The sequence below is a fragment of the Emydura macquarii genome, unplaced genomic scaffold (assembly GCF_026122565.2).
Source record: "Emydura macquarii macquarii isolate MOO-44397 ecotype Brisbane River unplaced genomic scaffold, CSIRO-AGI_Emac_v2 contig_2676, whole genome shotgun sequence".
NCBI classification, from domain to species: domain Eukaryota; kingdom Metazoa; phylum Chordata; order Testudines; family Chelidae; genus Emydura; species Emydura macquarii.
Window position 1 is genome coordinate 12,701,218 of NW_027132813.1, and position 21,228 is coordinate 12,722,445.

The following is a 21,228-nucleotide window of genomic DNA, read 5'->3' on the forward strand; positions in this document are numbered from 1 at the left end:
GTATTCTGCTGCAACATACTGCACTCAGGCATGCTTTTCAGTCGCAGGTATCATTTGCTGTATTTCTCTTTGTTGATACTTGTATTGAATAAAACAATTAAAATGTTTAAAAGGTTAAACAACCAAAATGAAATAAATAGATACTGGTCAGTTATTTGCATCTTGTATCACTGACTAATATGATATGATAAGACTTTTTTATTAAATGATGGAATTTGATATGTTATGGTAGCACCTGAAATTGACAAGAAAAGATCATTCTGTTCACCTGTATCACCAAATGGTAAACTGATCCTTTCAGTGTGAGCAATTCATATTATCTCCGGGTAATTTATTGCCCTTACAATAATCCTATCACAGTTAGACAAGGACACATTTTTGCTCTTGGTGCTTTCTCACACAGCACTGTATATTTTTGACTTTCAATCAAGTTTGAAAGAGAAATGTTGATTTATATGAGCACTGTATCATTGAGGTTTTTCCCCAGTACTTGCAATGCAAGTTATATTTAGGTTTTAACAACATAAAACTGATTGAAGGATACCAGGGTGAAAGTTAGAAATAATGGGCCTGACTCTCTTTTCACTTATATAAATCCTACATTCATGTTACTCCACTGACTTCAATGCACATAGTCTTGTCACCACTGTAAGAGGAGGCTACTGTCTCCATGAAAACAGGGCTGTCCTTTGTTCCTCTTTTCTCTTTCTCTAGATGAGCTCATCCACCCACATGGGTTCAACTACCTTCTTTATGAGAATGACTCACAGACTGACCACTCCTCTCTGGATCTATCTCCTTCCCTCTATTTCTCCATTTTGGCCTGTCTTCTTTGACTTCTCCTCCTGGATTGCTTGCTGCCAGTTTAGAATTAACATGACCAAAGCTGAACTCCTTGCCTTCACTCCTAAGCCTTCCTCACTCCCCTTTTTCTCAGTCACTGTGGACAGACCCTCAATCCTCTCTGTCAGGCAGACAAGTAACTTGGATATCATCTATGACTCTCACTTCTCTTTAGCTCCACGCATCTAAATCTTGCCACTAAACTCATTTTGTTGGCCTGCCATTCTGATTACGTCATCCACCTCGAACTCCTCATTGTATCAGATTCTAGCTTCTTGCTCCTCACATAAGATCCTTCACAGCTTCGATTCTCTTGGCTTGTGTTTTATGTTGCTCCCTGGCTCCTCTGCTGTATCAGTGATGCCATTTCTTTCACAAGAAGCTGTGTGCTTTCTTCCATGCTGCACCTTATACATGGAATGCCTTCTCTGGACTAGTCCATAAAATCACTACCCTGTCCTTCAAATCCCTCCTTAAGACCTACGTCTCCTGTGATGCCAAAAACCTCAAGACCCCTAAGTCTGTGTCATGTTGTCTGGGAAAGAAAAGGAAGATGGCACTGTCACCATTCTAAACTTATGGGAGGAACCCAGGCCTGGTCTACACTGGTGACATAGGTCGATTGAAAGTCCCTTAATTCGAATTAATTACTCCCGCATCTACACTAGCACCACTGTTAATTCGAATTAAGGTGCCTTTAAATCAAATTAATAAGACCACCTCTGCAAGTGGCGTAGTGTCTAATTCGAATTAACTAATTCGAATTAGTGTCAGTATAGACGCAATGCCAGATACTGTGGCCACTGAAGTACCTGGACAGGTATGTAGAAGCTGATAATAGCAAAGCAGATAACAAGGAGGGACTACTAACGTTGATTTTATTTATTTGTTTATTTATAGATATTTTTTTAAATTGACTCAGATCCATCTAGCTAGTTTGTGTAACCACATTTCCTATCACTATCACCCTCATCCTCCTTATCTTCTGTATGTTGCACCAACATGTTGCATCTTGTCTTATATGAGCTTGTAAGCTCTTCAGCTAATTTCTGGTCTTTTACTATATGCTTATACAGTGCCTAGAGCAATGGGATCCTAGATGGGGCTTTGGGTGCTATTGTAATACAAATAATAAAGATGAAAGGGATCCTGTGTTGGGGTTTTCTCCCATCACCTGTTAGAGAAAGGAAAGAACCTCAGTTAGAGTCATTGAGATGATTGGCTGATTGCCTTCTAACCAGAGGGGGTGTGACTAGATAAGGAGTATTAGACAGCTGGGCCTTATAAGGAGCCTGAGGTAGTTCAGTAGGGGAAAGACTGTGGAGAAGACAGGACTGTCATACAAGGAGAGGAGCACAGGAGGTTCTTGTGAGGGAAGTCTTGAGGAAGGACTGAGTAAAAAATCATACAGTTTCCCAGTCACTGGGTTCAACTTTGACTAACATGGAGGTATGTGACTGATCTTGTTTTGCTAGAAATGGGTGCCCTCAGTTTGCTTTGCCTTTGAGTTGCTATGCTTATTGCCCTGCAGCCTTTACTGCTGTTTCAGATATTTTCCCTCTGCTTGTCTGCTACTTCCACTTCCTACTTTGTAGCTGCATGCTAGTTCATGTGTGTAAATTCAGTGTTTATTACCAAAGAACAAGGTCAATACTAGACAGTTTCTAGTTTTGGGTAATTTCTCAGCACTCCCAACTTCTCTTGCTCAAGAGACATTTCTTGAAGATGAAGCTGATAGGTGGTTCTACAAATACCTTAGTTTCAACTTGTCCTAATCACAATTCAAGGCAACTGCACATGTTTCCTCTTAGTGGTCCAACAGGGCATCCATTCTCAGTCTTTCAGCACCTCAGCTCTTGCTTTTTTTGGGCCGAGGCCCATGTGTCTCTCCCTTCTGACCAAGATATTTTCAGGCTCAACAGTTCTCTACCTTTTTCTGGGAATAACACAGTGAAGGCATTCTGTCTGAACAGGCCTGTTTGCTCTCTCTTTAGGGACCAATAACAATGTAATTGCCCACTGTTACATGTTACCACACAGTTCGTTACAAGCAAGCATATTTTATTCTTAAGGTAAAAGCACTACAGAGACAAAAACAATAAAAAAAACCAAACAAACAAACCATCTATGCACAGGCTAATAATCTTACCGGAGATCATCCCTGATCTTCATCTCCACAAAGGCTCTTGTCAGTGTCAGACCTTCCAGCTTTTCCCTAAAGATTGGGGCCCTCTGTGTACTGGAGGTCCTGTCTGTTTGCTGGGTCAGAACAAACACCCATAGTCAGTTTAACCTCAGGTTATTTATCCCAACATCCTTTCTTTGTCTGCTGGTTTGTAGAGAACCTTTGAAGAGACTGTGAATAGGTAGTCAGTCAGACAATTGGTCCCTTCCCAAGGCAAAACTTCAAATGGCTGATAACCAGAGGAATTACACTGGCATATGACCTCCTCCTAGAGAAGTTACATACAATGTCACAATAGTACATAAACATTTGCATTTTTAATACAATTAACTCAAAAGATGTTAAACTTAATTTAATAAAATTTGTCCAAGATATTGTCATATCTATCACAACAACTATCATGGACTTCTCTCCCATCCACCTTAGTACTGTAGCGACATTGACTAAATGTCAAGCCTGTCCAGGATTCCATCTCTGTGATAATGTCACCTTGACTTATCCTGGAATGGGACAATGGTTTCACAATGGCCTGATGTCTGTTTTTTCAAATGCTCTCCTCTATGCTGGAATAATGGCCCATAATGGCCTTGTTCTCTTTTGGTTAACTGGCTTTCCAAGAGAGGGGGCACTCTTAAATATGATATTGTAAAAAAGTATTAACATTATATCATTTATTAATACTATTTACAAAGCAGCAATCACACAGCATAGAAAAGAACTACAATTAGAATATACAGAAACTCCTGTATTAAATACTGTTGAATAGATTTGTTCATGCCATTAGAAAACTTTGTTACAGGAAAGATAAGAACACTCTCTAAAACTTATAACACCCGTTTGTAGAAACAATCTCCTGTCTACTCTCTGAGGAGATGACATATTATCTACTTAGCGAGGGCACTTATTTATACCCATGTGAATTCACTGAAGTCAGGTGGTTTGCACAGAACTGGGTTCTTAGTGTGAAAGACCAAAACAAACCATAAAACTCTCTTTCCGTTGGTCTCAAATTCATTTATCATCTCAGACCCAATCCCCCTCCTTTTCTTTGGAGGACGGAGAGAACCAGAGCACACCTCTGTCCACCCATCCTGATTGGTTCACTTAAAAACAGTTTACCAGTAGTACAAGTGGTATGTTCTTTAGATGATATCATTTAATTGCATTCATGGACTGTTTCTGCTCCTTTGTGAGTGTTAGCAGTCACCTTCTGCAGCTTCACCTTTCTGAGTGCTTCAGAGCCATCAATAATACACCTGTGTCCCACAGTAGTAGTTTGCAGATATGGGCACTTTAAGACCTGTTGTGTATTGCTAGCCATCTCTCTGGCTCAAAGCCACTGAAGAGATGTTGCCAAAACTTATTTACACCCCTTCAGCCCAAATGGGTCATGTAGAAGCCCATTTTTTCTCTGGCAATCCTGACTGATGGAGTGGTCTCAAAGGGACAATTATCACTGCTGCAATTTACAGTTGCCCAGAGGCTGCTCTAATTTGTACCAGGGTCAATTTGGTGCCCAGCAACCCCGAGGATTGGGGGGCAGAAAGACTGTGTAAATCCACCTGCCCTTTTCATAGAATCATAGAATATTAGAGTTGGAAGGCACCTCAGGAGGGCATCTAGTCCAACCCCTTGGTCAAAGCAGGGCCAACCCCAACTAAATCATATTTTTTCTCCCCTGGTGTGTCAAGCACTTTTCCTTCACGCTTGGGGATCAGGCCCAGCGTATACAAGGTGAGGAGAACTGAGTAGCCTTGTAAATCAGTAAAGAGATACAAACCCTTTCATCTTTAGTATCAGGATTAAGCACCGGGTGGGAAGCTAGAAATTCCACTACCCACACTGTGCCTCTTCTCTGGATACCGAGGTCCCAAGTCTTCAGGGTAATCAAAATGACATTTTTCATCAGCCCTCTGAATAAATAAAACAAAGAAGCACAGTTTTAATAGCACACATTAAGACAATGGCCACATGTAAAAGTCATTTAATTCTTACAATAAAACTATCCAAAGTGAAAGGAATTTTTGAGGCCTAAGTTTCCCTGAGCCACCGACAATGCCAGTGTTATATGCCTGTTAGTTAATTAGTTCTTTGTCTTAGAAATTTCTCTGTGGGTAGCCACAAGTCCATTAAACTCTTTTCCTGTTCCTCTGTGCCTGCCTTTCTTTGGGTTTCGGTTCTCTGATGAACGCATAATTCCCTGTTAATTAGGCATATGCACGGGACTGCCTGGAGCCCCTGAATTCTATTGCCAGCTCTGACCCCAGCTCTTTCTGTGGTCTTGCACAAGTCTTCTCTTCCTCAATCTTCCTCCCAGTAAACCAGGGATTATTACCCTTATTCATTTATCTCATGTGGGTGTAGAGAAGATAACTCACTGTTTCTAAAATGCTTTGAACATACTGTGCCGTTATCTTCAGCTACAGAGGAGGTGGGCACAGTCCTGCTCAGAAAGGCATGGCTTGAATGGGTGCAAAGATTCAAAGGGGCATAGATGGCCTTTCTAGTCCCTCAATCCTGTTGAGCGTGTTCTGTGCCAGGCAGGTGCCTTGGTGTAATATGCAGCAGCCTGAAGCCTAATCTAAATGTAACCCAGCTGTCTGTGGCTCCAATGGGCCCAGTGGCAGAAGCCACAACATTGAATGTATACCCCAAACACGGTGCCAGGTTTAGAGCTTTAACACTCTAGAGTTGCAGTGTGGAGAAGACATTGTATGCCAAAGGTTCTGGGCTGTAAAGCCCTAATGAGATGAAATCCCTTATCAGCTATAAATGATAAGCACACCCAAGCACACTTGTGTCAAGGTCAGCTGTAAAATCCACCCACAGCCACATGCATCCATTTGAACAGGGTTTACTGCGTAGTTTTGGGGTGCACCATCGCTTTGATTCATCCTGCCAAAAGGAAATTATGGACAGCCCTCCATTCTGAAGTGAGGTGAGTCAGTGACATTGTTCATGGATAGAGCTTTCCATGTGAGCAGTCCAGAAAGAGCATATCTGCAACTATTGATTTAAATGAATATGTGATTTGCATTTCTTTGTTTTAATGAAATGATTAAATGTCTTTGTACTCTGTTCTCTTTCACTGAAATGAAACAATATATTTTCACCCTAGTACTTTGTTCTTTAATATTATTTTTAATATGCTGGATTTTTAACAAATGGAAACAGAGAGAAACTTCCCTTTGATTCCACAGCACAGACAATAAGAGAAAGATAGAGTTAAAAGACCCAGGTGAATTAAATAAAAACCAGGGATTAAATCAGTTGAATCAAATTACCTTTTGGTTTTGAAACAGAAGCCAGAACAAATGAATCAAAGGATTTGGCTTCTGTTTCTTATGAACACTCATTTGTGTTTATCCAACATAAGTACTTTGGACTTTCTTATATTGCACTTTCATCCATGGACCTCAAAGGGCTTTGCAAACACACATCACTCCCCTCTGAATTAGGTAAGTATTATCTCCATTTTACTGATGATTAAATGTCAGAAATCCAGGAATCATGGATTTAGCCCACTCTATAAGCACTAGTCCCAACTAATAGTCTCAGATTCATGGAGTGATAGATGCTGATGATAAGCCAGATCACTGAGTGTGTATTAATCATTGTTTTTAGTATTTGGGTACATTTTGGTTCAGTACTAGCACAGGTAACTGTGCCATCATATTAACTAGCTCTTTGGTTCCAGCCAGTTTTCATGCATCACAGGCAACATCCAAAGAGACAGGGTATATTTTTAGCCATTGTTAAAACCAGCAGCCAGCATTATACCTACCCCTTAGATTAGGCATCCATTGATCTCTGCAGCAGAGGGAGGGAGCAGGCAGTGAGGGAGACACAAGTCACCCACACTGGTGGTCCAAGAGCGGGCTTTGTGAATGTGAGCAAAAGGAGTGATCAAAGGGAGGGAGGGAAGGTAGGCAGGCAGGAAGGGAGCAGGAGCTGCTAGCGGGGAGGCCAGTAAACTGGGTTGCACTGAGCAGAAAGAAGGAGAAGCTGTTGGAGTCATGAGAAATTAAAGCATGAAAGACTGGCAAAGATCGAAAGGAGGGTAGCTTTAACAACCATTACAGCAAGGGTCACAGAAGAATCAAAGCACTTTCTGAGTTGCCTTCCTCAGAGAGAGTTCACACAAAGCTTGTTTGGCTGGCAGAATGAAAAATGGCAGCCATCCTAAGAGCTGAAAAACAATTCTTGGGCTCCAGACACATGATTACATATCAATGAAGAACATAATTAATTAGGAACAGTGGAACAGGCTCATCTATTTTTTGACACAGTGCTTTCCTCCTTTTTTCATTCTAAATGTTCCGGTTGCTTTAGCAAACACCTAGAACTTGCTGTAAAAGTTTGGCAGTTCCCTCCCCACCCCAAGGCCTCCTTGCTGTATGGGCCCCCACTCCTACCTTACATCTCACCTGAAAGGGCAGTTGCAAGATATTTCAGGACTTTTGTTACTCACCAATTCCAGTAGCAGTTATTTTCAAGGTCGGTGATACTGCTCAAAGGATGGTGCAGGGGAAAGTACTTCCAAGTGGGAGAATGGAGCGATTGTCTTTAGTAAATCAACGTTTACCAATTCCTACCACCCCACAGCATCTGAGCAACTACAGTTGTCCCTTATACTAAGAATAGGAAATAAGGCCAGGATCTCAGATACTGTGCTGTGACAAATGTTGACTTGTCAATGGCAACCACTCTACTTTACAGCCTTCTTTACCCGACAGTGTCCATTGTTGCTAACACTGAAGGAACTGTATCAGCAGAGATTTAGATTTATGGGTCCCAGTTTCCTAGCAAAGATGTGAATTATATTTGCCTTTAATCCATGATTCAAGAAGCTTTAAAAACCATAAATAACTAAGCCTCCCAATGACACTGTGTGCTACACACAACTATATCCCTTTCACTTGCTCCAACAAGCTGCCATTTTCCCAAATAGGATCATGTTTCTTGATTACATAAGGGGCCAGCTTCCAAGTCTGGCTAATGCAGGATGTAGCAGGACTAAAGGACTTGAGCATGAAGAGGTTAAATAAATTCCCCTTAGGGCACAAAATAACTCAATAACAGAGTCAGGAAAAGAACTGAGGAGTCCTGTCTGTCAGTTCCTTCTTGTAGCCATTGGATTGCATTTGCTGTCACGCATTGCTGTATGATGTAAGGGTCAGACTTGTTGAACCCTGCACCCACCAGCCTTCCATACTCCCCATTGTTAATAGCTGGCTTTATTTCTTCACCTGGAATGAACTGAGCCCTAAAATGTTGTAGCTGATGATTGCCTACATTCATTTCTGTTTCAAAAGGCAGCCCATTTTACTGACTCAGGTGGGTCCCCTCATTAATTACCAGCGGCAGTAAACTTGACTGCATTTCATAATTGAAAACTCAAATTATGTTCTCCTTGTAATATCTCCTGGCGCTACATCAAAGCCAACAGTGGCTTTCACCACTCACTAAGAGGCCAATCAACGTTTTCACCTGGCTTTAATGGGAGCACAATAAGACCTGTTTTGGGGGCATACTCAAACCTCCATAGGATTTGGTTTCTAATACTGAACTTTTCCACCATCTGCTAACCTTAATTGATTTGCACACAGGACAACAGATTGCCTGGGATGTGTTGAGATGCCTGTATTGTCAATCTCTGCCAGTTTGCTGGCCATTGCACTAGAAATGTCTCTTCTTGTTTGCACATCTTTCATCATTAAAGACCCAAGCTACAGAGAAAGAAGCCAGCCAAGTTCAAACCGTGATCTCTTCTGCCAGTCTAGTGCCCAGCAATTTTATTAATTATAGCTCTTTTGGCTAGGAAAAGAAAACTTTACAAAGGAAGTAGAACAGAACATGGAAAGGGAATAATTCTACAGCATTTTTATTTTAGTTCAATGCCATGCAATTCTCTGATTCAGTAGTTTCATCATATCAGACAATGTTTAGCTACTGTTGGCAATGTCTAGTTAGAGAAGTATTTCAAGGCACATTAAATGGTGCTTAATTGCATTTCTCAGGGGAAATAGAACCCATACTATAAATGCAGATAACTATATAAAATATCCAGATGGAGCCAGGGGTGAACAAGCAGTGGCACTGTTGGATGGCATAGCTCTCTGGCATTCTTAATCGACCAGGCTGGGAGAACTTCATTTCCCACAATAGCAGGCATTCTACCCTCTTTCTCTTTCCCGTTCCAGCAGTAACCCATTGTGGGCTTGTCCTCAATGTATTCAGATGATTTAAGAAAATATCCAGGGCCAGATCCTCAGCTGGTGTAAATCTATTGACACGTCTGATGGTATTCCACTTAGATTAGTTGAGGATAGGGACCACTGTGTTGCCAATGCACAGTTCTCATCTTCCCTGAGAGCAGAGATGAAAGCACCTTCTTCATTAAAAGCCTTTTTAAATGGTGATGGAAGAATCTAAAAGGTTTGGAGATTGTTTGGACACCTTTATCTCCTGCTCTTTGGGCTGGAGCTCTGATAGGGACAGGCACATTGGAAACACCACAAGGATACAGCTTTTTGCAGGGTTTTATACTTTCACTCCTAGTCACAGCCGAAACCAGAAAGGGCAGAAGGAAATAACAAAACAAACATACAAAAATGCTGACCAATTCTTAAATAAGATTCAACTTCTATCTGAGTTTTGGGGAAAGCATAAAAGAGATCTGGATGTACAATATGAATGATATTTAGTGCTTATATGGCTGTGTCCATCCATTGATCTAAAAGCATTTGATGAAGGCTAAACACTATCATCTCCAATTTACAGATAAAGAAACTGAGGCGGAAGGAATCATGACAAAGGGTTACACAACTTATCAGTGACAGAGCTGGATATTGAATCCAGGCCTATAGACCATGTGTCTGCAGCTCTATATACTGGGCCAGATTCCTTCCCGAAGCTTAAAGGTGATTTCCTGGCCCCATTGACTTCACTGGGAGTTTTGCTTATCCAGACCTTATTTAAGTTATGTAAATCTCTTGGGTCAGTCTGTCTTTCTCAATGGTCTCTGAGTGCCTCCATTACACAGAAAATCAGCTTATTAAATAAATTATAGATATTAAAAATATATTTCAATTTGTAATTTGATGCTTTTTTATTCTGGAAAACATAAAGCAAAAAAAAAAAAAGTGGCAGGGAAATTAAAAAAGTTTGCATTGCTTTAGTCTGTAGCTTAATGGAGTATTACAACAAATATGAATGCTAGCAAAACAAACTCATCGTGATCATAGGTGGTTGCAAATAAGTTTCTATTTACAATAGCTCTAAAGATCAGAGCAGTCTGGACCATGCTCTGCTCGCTTATTCTCCGAGGATTATGATTGAAAGTATTAAAAGACTCCGGGATCTGGAAACAACTCCCTATTCACTTGTCTACTTAATACAGAAATAAGTTTGCATTACGCATCCATTCAAAAGCCACTTTTTCTATTAAAATTGAATGGGTCGCAGCAGGGCATTGAGAAATAGGTTTCTTCATAGCATTTAGAGGCCAGCTGCAAATATGCTTTGAGTATTTCCAGTTGCTTTATAAACAAATGGGATTTTTACCTCCTACAGTCTGAAAAACACTCTTAAAAATATGCATAAACATCGCAAGCTGTGTTTTTTCCACTAAACAATAAAACATGCTTTAGATTGTAAGACATTTTGCACTCTCAGCTAGAGAAGGTGACAGTACCAAGGGAGCTACGAAAAGCTAAACATAACTGTTTAATCAATAATGAGAAATCTAGTAATGATAATAATAATATAATACACTGTATCTCCATAACACAGAGAGGTGTATGAATTTTCCCAGATCAGGGTCTAAGTGCATCACCCTGACTCCTGTTGTGTAGTACCTTCTCCCAGAAGCATTGCCACGAATTCAATGGGACTGTTTGTGGAGTGATATGTTAGGTAGTGCAAGTCACATTCATAGTGAGTCCAGTGCTTGTGACTAGTTCTGTGACTAGTTCAGATGACAGCTGAGACCTGGGTAGAGGAGGTCGTGTTTGGGTCTATGCATCAGTTTTAGGCTAAGGATTGAGATCATGGGTCAAGATTGCTTCAGGACCACTGTTTTGCAAGCTGTTCTTGTGAGATTTTTTTCTCCATTTTAGGTCAATTTTGTGAATTTTCAGCAACATCTGAAACTGAACCAGAAAATGGGCCTTGACACAGAACCCAAACCAGGGGCACTGCAGCAAGTTAAAATCCAGAAGTTGTGATCAGAGTCCCCTGTTCACCCACCCCCCAAAACTCTGACATATGAAGCGATTCAAATTTGAGGTTCCCATTTTCCCACAGCACTGCTAATGATGCTCAGCTTCATTCATAACTTGAATTCATAGCTTGAAAAGAACTTTTGAATGGATGCGTAATGCAAACTTATTTCTGTATTAAGTAGACAAGTGAATAGGGGCTGTGATATTGGTCTGGAATCACATGGGGACAGACTTTCTCATAATAGTCCAAATGGAGATCCTCATGGAAAACATCCATGGAATTTAATAGAGATGCAGTCAAAAGGGATTGATACAAATTGCTCAAATTGCTCTAAATAGTTTATAAACTAAGAACTCTTTGGAGTATGAACTGTATCTTTATATGTGTTTATACAGTGGGGGTCCTCAAATGTATGTGTGTGTATTTTAATAGGATCCTGATCTTAATACAGTAATATTGACAAGAATATAGAATTGAATAGACTGATGTCCTTTCAATAGAGATTTTTTAACTCAAGCAATTGACTTCTAAGTCAGGGATATACATTTTCTATTACATACTCCAGGTTCATAAAAAAAATCTATAGAAAGAATGTCATTCTCTATTAAATTTTGTTGGAGCTTTCCATAAGGGGAGATTAATAGAAACTAAGACTAATAGGAAAAATAGGTATCCAGACACTTGCAAACTTAATAAAAATGGTTTAATTTTAGTTGGAAGGTTTCATTGAGTTCTCATTCCGTTATTCCATACTGGTTTGCCTAGCCAAAGTGAAATCTTCAATTTCTCATCTATTTTACACACTTCTCTTATTTGTTCTATTTATTGGAAAGAGGTGGAATTATATGAATAATAGATGAGTAGAACCATATGTGGTGTAATGGGTTACAGTCCTATTATATTACTTTTGGTACTGTGCATATCCTCTAAGTATAAACTTTCCCCTTCCCTGTGAGAACATACGTTCAGTCCTGAATTTGCCATTCTTCTGATTCCTAGTGTACTAAACAACTAGTTAAGGGCCTTCTCTAAGATTTGTCTGTATGTCTCTAAAGAGTGACTTATTTTAAGTGTTTATGGGAAAGAGAAATATTGTGTCATCTGGTCCTTTAATATGTTGGAAAAGGTAGGCATAAAGATAACTTTGGACAAAGCAAATCAACATAAAACCAAAACCCTCCATACTTCTAAAAACCTCCGTTTTAGAAGAATAGTAGGAATCTATGGGGCTGATTTTTCAAAGGCACAAAAGGGAGTTGGGTACCTAACTGTCATGCATCTTTGCAAATCTGCCCCTGCTGTCCAGTTGAAGATTACTAGTCAAACTGAAGCCATCTGATGGGGGTAGAACACGTCTATGAGCATGAAAAGTGGAAGATGCTAAAGTGGGACTTCGTATCAGTATCAGCTGCAAACATTTATTTGGAAAATAAATTCCGTTTTCCATTAGAAAACTTTTTCAACCCAGATTTCCCAACCTGCTGAACTTGTCCCACAAGGTGGCTGCTTGGAAACTGGTGGAACAGATGGGTAAGAATACAGATATTTTTGCTTCAAATACACAGCGTCCAACAAAATGAACTACAAGGGACTCTCCACTAGCTCTTAGTGGCATAGACCCTCATGAATTCAGTAGGGCAGTTCTGCTTCTCTTCAGTAGAAGGCAGTGGTGCACGTACACATTAGCCAGTGTTGGATATTATCAAAGTGTTACGCAATCTATTATATATGGCAAAAGGATCATTTCACACAGCAGTGAAATGTAGCCACAAGTGGGTTGAAAATTGCAATGGCTGGACCTCATAAAGGCTTAGAATCAGTTTGGGATCCACAGAAAAGAAAATATTTGTTAACATTTACCAGCTATGGTGTACAAGACACCATGTTTTCCCTTTATGCCCAGAGCAGGAAGTAACTGTGGTCCTTTGCAATACCACAATGTGGTAAGTTCTGGCAAATGTTCACTTTTTAATAAGCACTATATCTGTCATCTTTGCTCTAGACCTCTGTTTACAGCATAGGATGTTTTGATGCTCTGACTCAGTCAGTTATAGAATCACAGAAGATTAGGGATGGAAGGGACCTCAGGAGGTCAGCTAGTCTAACTCCCTGCTCAAAGCAGGACCAACCCCAGTTAAGTCATCCCAGCCAGGGTTTTGTCAAGCCAGGCGTTAAAAACCTCTGTCCCACATGCATAAACACACATACACAAAAGTACACGTACATGGACACATGCATGCTTACACATACATGACAGCATGCACGCGCAGTATGGACAAGCATAGATAGAAAGACACACACATGCTATGGGTGCTGAAAAAAGTTCCTAACTGTACATCTCTCTTCCACTTTCCAAAGCCTTCTAATGTGTGTTTTCTTCTAATTCAGCATCACATGCTGGCATGAGCAGACCAAGTAAAATCAGTTTGATGCTGTTCTTTCTTCCAGGATCTGATTTCTCCTTTACCCCGAGGGGAATGAGCCTGCATGTTAAATCCCATGCTTCAGAGATTTGCTGCATCCACAGCTGAAACCCTCACTGCAGCCAAAAGAGCTGGGATTTAAAAATCATAGCACAGTGAATGTAGCAGGCTATATGCTGCTGACTGAGTCACTGTATCACCTCTGCAGTAGTCCATCTGGAGAACACTGCTAGCTCTTTAAGTCAGTTGCACCGTCCATTTGTTCCATTACAAGGAGTTTAAGTTTAAGATGTGGGGACAGCAACAATCCAAGGCAGATTATTAGACCTTAGATGACTGTTTTTCAACAGAAATTTCAAAATGCTTTTTTGGAGGCAGAATGAAGAGGATTGGAGAGGATTTAGTTATAATTATTTCCTTTTTTTGCTAGTGCTCTCAAACACCATGATCCCTGAGCGTGGTATGTGGCAAAGGATTCTGTCTATCTCACTGTGGTGACTAGATGGCAGGTGTCTGTCTATCACTTGACAAACTGTAACTGCTCTTTCTTCCCTGCAGATTCATTAGGCAAGATCCTACCTGGCTCTTACATCAGTGCTTGCCTGTGGCAGGTGAGGCAGCAAGCTACCGTCCCACTTGAAGGGCCCACATGAAGGCCAGGCAGGACTGGAGTTCATGATCACTCCGTTGATGTGCCTGGCGCTATGTCTATTCACACCAGCTGAGGAGCTGGTCCTTTGATCATTATTTTAAGACTGCCTCTTTGCCCTGGTGCTTAATGAGATTAAAAAAAAAAAAGAAAAAAAGAGGTTCTCAAGAAATGTTTCGCTCCTGAAGCAGGTCATTTAAAAAAATACATTTCCTGCTCAAAGTCTGTCATGGTAGCTCTGCCTAAGAAAACTGGGACTTGTACCTTTCATTTTCCAAGTGTATGGCACATCACGACCTCATCAAAGATCCTGTCCTTTTTTGCAGTGTTAACACTATGCCACTGCTCCCCTCACAGGATCATATTAAAAAGTGTATTTGGATGATGTTACGGAAATGGCTAATCGGCATCAGTTCAGAACTCAGGATTTGGCTTCACCTGTAGCTCACTCTGTTGCCTCTAGGAAGGTCTCTCAGAACACTGTGACATTACAGTACGGTACCTGTCTTGTGTGTGGCTTGCAACGCCTAAGCACTGAGGGATTGATCCCACAAGGTGTTGAACACTCCTGTGAAGAGCTGGACATCCTCAGTTCCCACTGCCCTGACTTCAGTGGAAGTTGAGGGCAATCGTCACCTCATGAGATTGAGCTCTAAAGATAGGGCCTGAAGGTAGGATCAGACCAAAACACTGGATCATGCACATCCAAGTTGGGGTATATGAGAGTTGGAGTTGGTTATGCAAACATAATTGTGATGTGAGCAAATCTCTGTTGACACAAGGGAGTGAGTTAAGCTCCCGAGCATTGGAAATGTAACAGGAACAATACAGGCAATGACTTGGGATTAGGTAGGGGGTAGTTTGTTGTCTTTCCCTAGCATATACAATCCTTTATGATGACAAAAATCATGTTACCATCATCTGAAATACAATCACTTCTGTGGTGGAAAAGGATGGCTATTTAAGAGTGTGCAGTGATACAATATTTGGTCTCAATCCTGCAAAGACTTCTGTACATGTTTAATTTTTGATCTATGAGTTGTTTCATTAAAGTCAATGGAATTATTCATAGTGTGTAAAACTAAGCACATGCGTAAGTCTTTGCATTACCAGTGGTATTGTGCTTCCATTTGACTGAAGAATGAGATTTATCAGCTTTAAGATCCATCATTCTCCTTGTGCTTCTTTTCTTCTTTATATTGCTATCAAAGGCATGGTTGGGAGAAGCACAAGCTTGAATGACTGTTTCGGGGATGGTGTCTAGCACTGCTGTTTTGTTGTTTTGCTCCATAGTCCTGGACCAGAGTCCCATCGCAAAAATGCATAAAAAAGACTCTCATTGACTTTACTAAAGATGGGATCAAGCCTGAAATGTTTTACATTTATCAAGCCCCTTGCAGCCCAATGTGCTTGATAAACTATATGCAGAGCATCAGCCACTTCTGTCTGGGATAGTGGGTGAAGCTAGGTTTGGGGGAGGGGAAGTTATGGCCAAGGACACTAGGGCAATCCTCTACATGAAAAGTCATAGGATACTTAATGTCCACAGAAAGCAGACTGTGTCTGAGCTCATCCAAAAGCGCCACAGCTAGGAAAATCAATTCATTTACAGCTGGTTAACACGTTGTTTTAAATTTTGACAAAAATGTTTCCACATTCCACAAACTTTTATTTTTGACTAGTTTATAGACCAGACTGAAACTAATCAAACATTTGAAATGTCAATGATAACGTTCTCCAAAAAATTCAAAATATTTTAATGAAAAATACTCACCATTTTTCTATCATTTTTGCACTTGATCTCATTCAAAAGGAAGGACTAAGTTGACCCTACTAGGATTTTAAGCTAACGAGTCTAAGTATATCAAACCTGATGCTCAGGCTGCTAACCCCTTGCCTCCAGCTCATTATGATTCATTTACTTGGACACCTTGCAAATAGATTTTGAAATACAAATTGAATTTTTAACATGGTATGTGGAATGAAATATTTCCCAGGGCCTTCCTTCCAATGCCCTGAACTTGTGGTCACTAAAACTCTAGGCAGTGTGGAGAAGACATCAACTGATGGTGTGACCTTGAGCAAATCACTTAACTTCTCTGAACATCAGTTTGCTCATTTATAAAATGCGGTTAGTGATACTTGCGCACCTTTGTGGAACATTTGGGATCTCTGGATCAATAAACACTGTGGACAAGGTAAATGTTATTCTCCACAGCATCTAAATGTAGGGGTTGTAGTCACATCCATAACATTCATTTCCTTAGGGAATTAGACAGAGCCTCATATCTGAAATTCTTCACATGGATAAACTTCATCCTTTTAGACCTTGTCCATACTGAGCATCTTCTTAAAACTTTTCCCCACTGTACTCCTGATTGTGTAACTCCTGCAATGATAGCAATGGTGGGAACCCTGCTGTTGTTTTTACCACTTGTTTTATCTAGGCTTGCTCTAACATGGGGCAAATACCAGTGGCTGGACTACATTAAGGCTGTTTGAAAATTTTCAACTGGAATTGTTTTTCAGTGGAAAATTGGGTATTTGACTTAAATTTTTTTACTATCAGTGTCTGCTGATTTTCCTTTGGAAAATTCGAATATTCATTGAAAAACTGAAAACTGAAATATTTTGATTCTGAAAAGCTGATTTAAGTGCCTCATGCTCCCATTCTTCTCTATGGCCCACCTAAACTTCATCTCCCTTGATGCACTATGGCTATACGACTGCCATAATGCATCGTCTCTCCTCACTAAGAGGGGAGAATGTGGTGCATCATGGGAGACCAGAGACCCTGCCCTATAGAGGAGAATAGGACCATGAGGCACTTGAACTACAATTCCTATAAGCAAATAGTTCGTTTTTTAGCTGAAATATTTCAGCTTTCAATTTTTTTGCTGAACACAGCTTTTTTTCTGTGGCAAACTTCAATTAAAATAATTTTTGGTTTGATTGAAATTTTCTGCAGAATCCTCCTCCCCTTTTCAGACAAGCTCTAGTCTAACTAGTGCAGTCATTATTATTCCTGAGATAGAACTGGACATGCTATGTAACAGCCTAAGAACAGTGAGATGTAATAATTTTATGACCACTGCATGTGACTTGGTCAGTGAGGTGAAGTTACTGGATATTAGGTTATAAGACTTCCCTGTATGACTGTATTATTCTAGCTTAATAGGTGGCTCTAGGTAATGCAAACAGGGATCCAGTACAATGGATCCAGGTAAGCAACTTCCAAATAGACACTTGGGGAGCATTTACAAGACAGGGGGGAAGCTATTAGCTTTGAGGATCGAATATTCTATCTCCAAGGAAGATGCAAGCTTTGTTTTGCTAGGCTGGAAACTTGGAAATCAAAAAGAGTAAACATTACAGAAATGTAGGACTGGAAGAGACCTCAGCACTGAGGCTGGAGTAAGTATCATCTATACCATCCCTGACAGATCTTTGTATAATCTGTTTTTAAAAACCTCCAGTGATGGAGATTCCACAATCTCCATAGATAATTTGTTCCAATGCTTAACTATCCTGACATTTAGGAAGATTTTCCTAATGTCTAACCTAAATCTCCCTTGCTTCAATTTAAGCCCATTACTTTTTGTCCTGTGTTCAGTGGTTAGGGAGAGCAACTTATCACCCTCTTCTTTATAACAATCTTTTATGTACTCGAACACTGTTATCATGTCTTTTCTCCAGATAGACAAACCCATTCTTTTCAATCTTTCTCGTAGGTCATGTTTTCTAGATCTTTAAAATACATCTTCTTCCAAAATCCACATGCAGTCTGGCTAGGGAAATACTAAAAAATTCAGGCCTAAACAATCATTTTTGTTGCTCTCCTCTGGACTTTCTGCAATTTGTTCACAACTTTCCCAAAATGTGATGCCCAGAACTAGACACAATACTGCAGTTGAGGCCTTCTCAGTGCTGAGTAGAGTGAAAGAATTACTATTTGTGTCTTGTTTTTAAAGTAGACTCTCCCTAAAGCGGTGGAGGGGGGGAAATGGTTTGTGCGTTAAGGGAACAGACTGTGCAGCCAGACTCTCAAGATCTCTGGCGGTTACAGGAAACTTAAACCTACCAGGAGCTCCATATGGAAGATGGTTAGACATGTGGTAAGCTAGATGTGCATGTAGTCTGTTTAGTTAAGTTTTCGGCCCTGTTTTCTCTAAAATGCTTTTGTTGAAAATCAATTATACTTTGCTTTAAGGAGGCTGTCTGGACACTGGTTATCACTGTCATTGTTCTGAAAGGAGAGGACTTGCAGGTTCTTGACATAGGTGAGAGCTGCTGAGTTAAATCACAGTGAATACACAGACAACTACGCGCCAAGGCCTGGTCCGAGAGTGGGAGAACTGTAAGGTACCATCCTGAGACTGGTGACGGTCAAAGGCCTGAGACCTGGAGTGGGGGCACTCAGAAAGGCCAGAAGGGATCAGAGATGCACTGTGACAGTTACTACTGGGGGAGCTGTACTGGTAAAAAGGTTTAGTCCCAGCCATGCAGGGCACTGCAATCCATGTATGCTCTAAGTAGGATCAGTGCAGGAGCAGGGGGATGGGGTGAGGTGTTAAGTAAAATGATGGGAGGGGAAAAAATCAATAAACAAGTTTCTTGACCCTTTAACATACAAGCCACTTACCCAAAGCATGGGTACATAAAAACAGATCCGGGATCTTCTATTGTAATAAAATGGGACTTGGCCAGGGAATCTCTGTTTCATAAAAGAGATAAGCTGCCTGCTGTGTTTAAAAAACCCCCTAAACTCAAAGACCTCTTTCAGACCTTGCTTTATGAACTACATTAATAAATATAGCATCCGGCTGGTGTTATCACGTCTGTGAGTTATGGCAAGCTTTCAAAATAAGCCAGCAAAACCTATACTTAGAAGCAAACCCTTCCAATTTCATGTGAAGCACAAAAATAGGAGCCACAACAAAAGAGAGATGATGGCCGTTCACCGCCTTTGGTCTCCCATCCCGTTTGTTGCGTCACACTTTCTTCTGAAAACCTCATCATCATGAGTTCCAGGAATGGATCTCAGCCTCTTCTTGCATCGCTGTAGTCGTGTCATCATGTGTCTGACCTTTTCAGCAACATGTTGACACATTCAGAAATAAACCTCAAGATGTAAAGATAACCGATTGGACTGTAAGGGGATAAAAATAAACACATTTGGCAAAATATAACAGACTCTTTAAATGAGCTGAGGAGTGCTGGGATGTCCTGATTATCTCTTTGTATCCAGTAACTAATACTTACTGTCCTTCTGATTTTATTGTATTTATTGGTTTCTCTCTGGCACTCATCAGTGTAGAATCTGAGCACCTCACAGACATTAATTGTTTTATTCTTACATCACCCCTGTGAGGTAGGGAATTTTAGAATGGGGAACTGTGCTCAGCTCAGAGATATTAAGTGACTGCCCTGCATCACACTGGAGGCCTGTCTCAGAGCTCTGAAGAGCACCTAGGTATCCTATGAAGAATTGAGCACAATTTTTCAGACAAAACATTTTGGGGGGGACAAAAAATGCAAATGCAGGTCAAATGAAACGCTTCACAGATTTGTGTCAGACTCACTAATTGTTTGGTCAAAAAACCAGAAACGACCCCAAATCCCCCCAAAGTCAAAATGTTTAATTTCAGCATGTCCTAAACTAAACATTTGGTCGTTTGAGTCAAAACAACTTTTCATTTAGACTTTTATTTCAATTTTTTTTTTAAAAAAAGGTTAAAAATATACCCTATCTTGAACACAAAACAAAACATTTTGTTTCAGACTGAATTAAACATTTTATTTGGCCCCAAACTATTTTCTTTCTTTCTTTTTTTTTTTTTTTTTAAACATTTTCTGGTTCAGCCACTGAATTGAGAAATTATTTGCACAGCTCTGCTTCCGACTGGCAGACCAGTGTCTTAGCCACAAAGCCAAACTTCCTCTCCAAGCCTTTGGAGTTATGCTGCTTTAAAAGTTAATTTTCATCTGATCCTCAGCCTCTGCTGACTTTACTGTTTTTCCCTGTATTGCTGTACATAACTGTACATAACACAGTCTTCTTTCTAAAACATTGGCCCATGGTACTGCAGCTGTATCACCTTTAGTCACAGTGGCATTGTGCAAAGAGAGACCCTTCAATAGCAGCTCTCAATAGCAATGGCTATCGTTTGGAAAACTTTCATTGTGGAATTGACTGTGTTATTTCACTGAGTTGCTTGGGTTAAAGCAGCATACAGGAACATTTAAGGCCTTGTTTTGATTGTGACACTGTACATAGGTGCTTGTATCCCAATGTAACTTTGTTGGAGAAATTTTTGTCATGAGAGTTCATGGCCCAGATTGGGCTCTGTGATTCATATTGCACCACACTTACTAATATTTTTAGTCCTTCATGTCATTTTTGTTTAAATGTAATTGATAATCGGTAACCAAAAAGATGATAATATTTACTAGAAAAGCTATGTCCCAGTGGACAGATCATGCTGTGATACTTGCATCCCAGCTTGGTCCCTGATATCGAGGAACTTGGAAGACCTGGATTCTGTTCCTAACTCTGCCACTGGTCTGATGTGGGACCTTGGGCAAGTCACTTCACCTTTCTGTGTCCCAATTTTCCCATCTGTAAAATGAGGATAACCTCCTTTGTTGAGTGCTTTGAGATCTCTGGGTGAAAAGCACTACAGAGGAGCTATTATTACTGAGCTCTAACTGTATATAAGAAAACATAGTCTCTGTTTTAAAGTGCTCATAGATTAGCTCAATCCTGCCTTCTTGTCTGCGAAGGTTCATCTGGAATGGGTGAAGGCAGAATATCAGCAACCCAAAGGGGGGTGGCCAGAGGATCTTCTAAAACACCAGTTCTCCTGTCCTCATTCCATGCTCTTGTGTGTGTATGATGGGCC

At 40.4% G+C, this 21,228-nt stretch overlaps 1 long non-coding RNA gene across 1 annotated transcript; it reads right to left on the reverse strand.

Annotated features, from left to right (window-relative positions):
• Positions 1-1,737: 1,737 nt before the first annotated feature.
• On the reverse strand, positions 1,738-8,185 carry LOC137164504 (uncharacterized). Its single transcript, XR_010923060.1, has 4 exons — positions 7,500-8,185; positions 4,809-4,941; positions 2,993-3,102; positions 1,738-2,017 (listed from the first exon to the last, which is right to left on the reverse strand). It is a non-coding gene; the product is annotated as an uncharacterized lncRNA (long non-coding RNA).
• Positions 8,186-21,228: the final 13,043 nt, after the last annotated feature.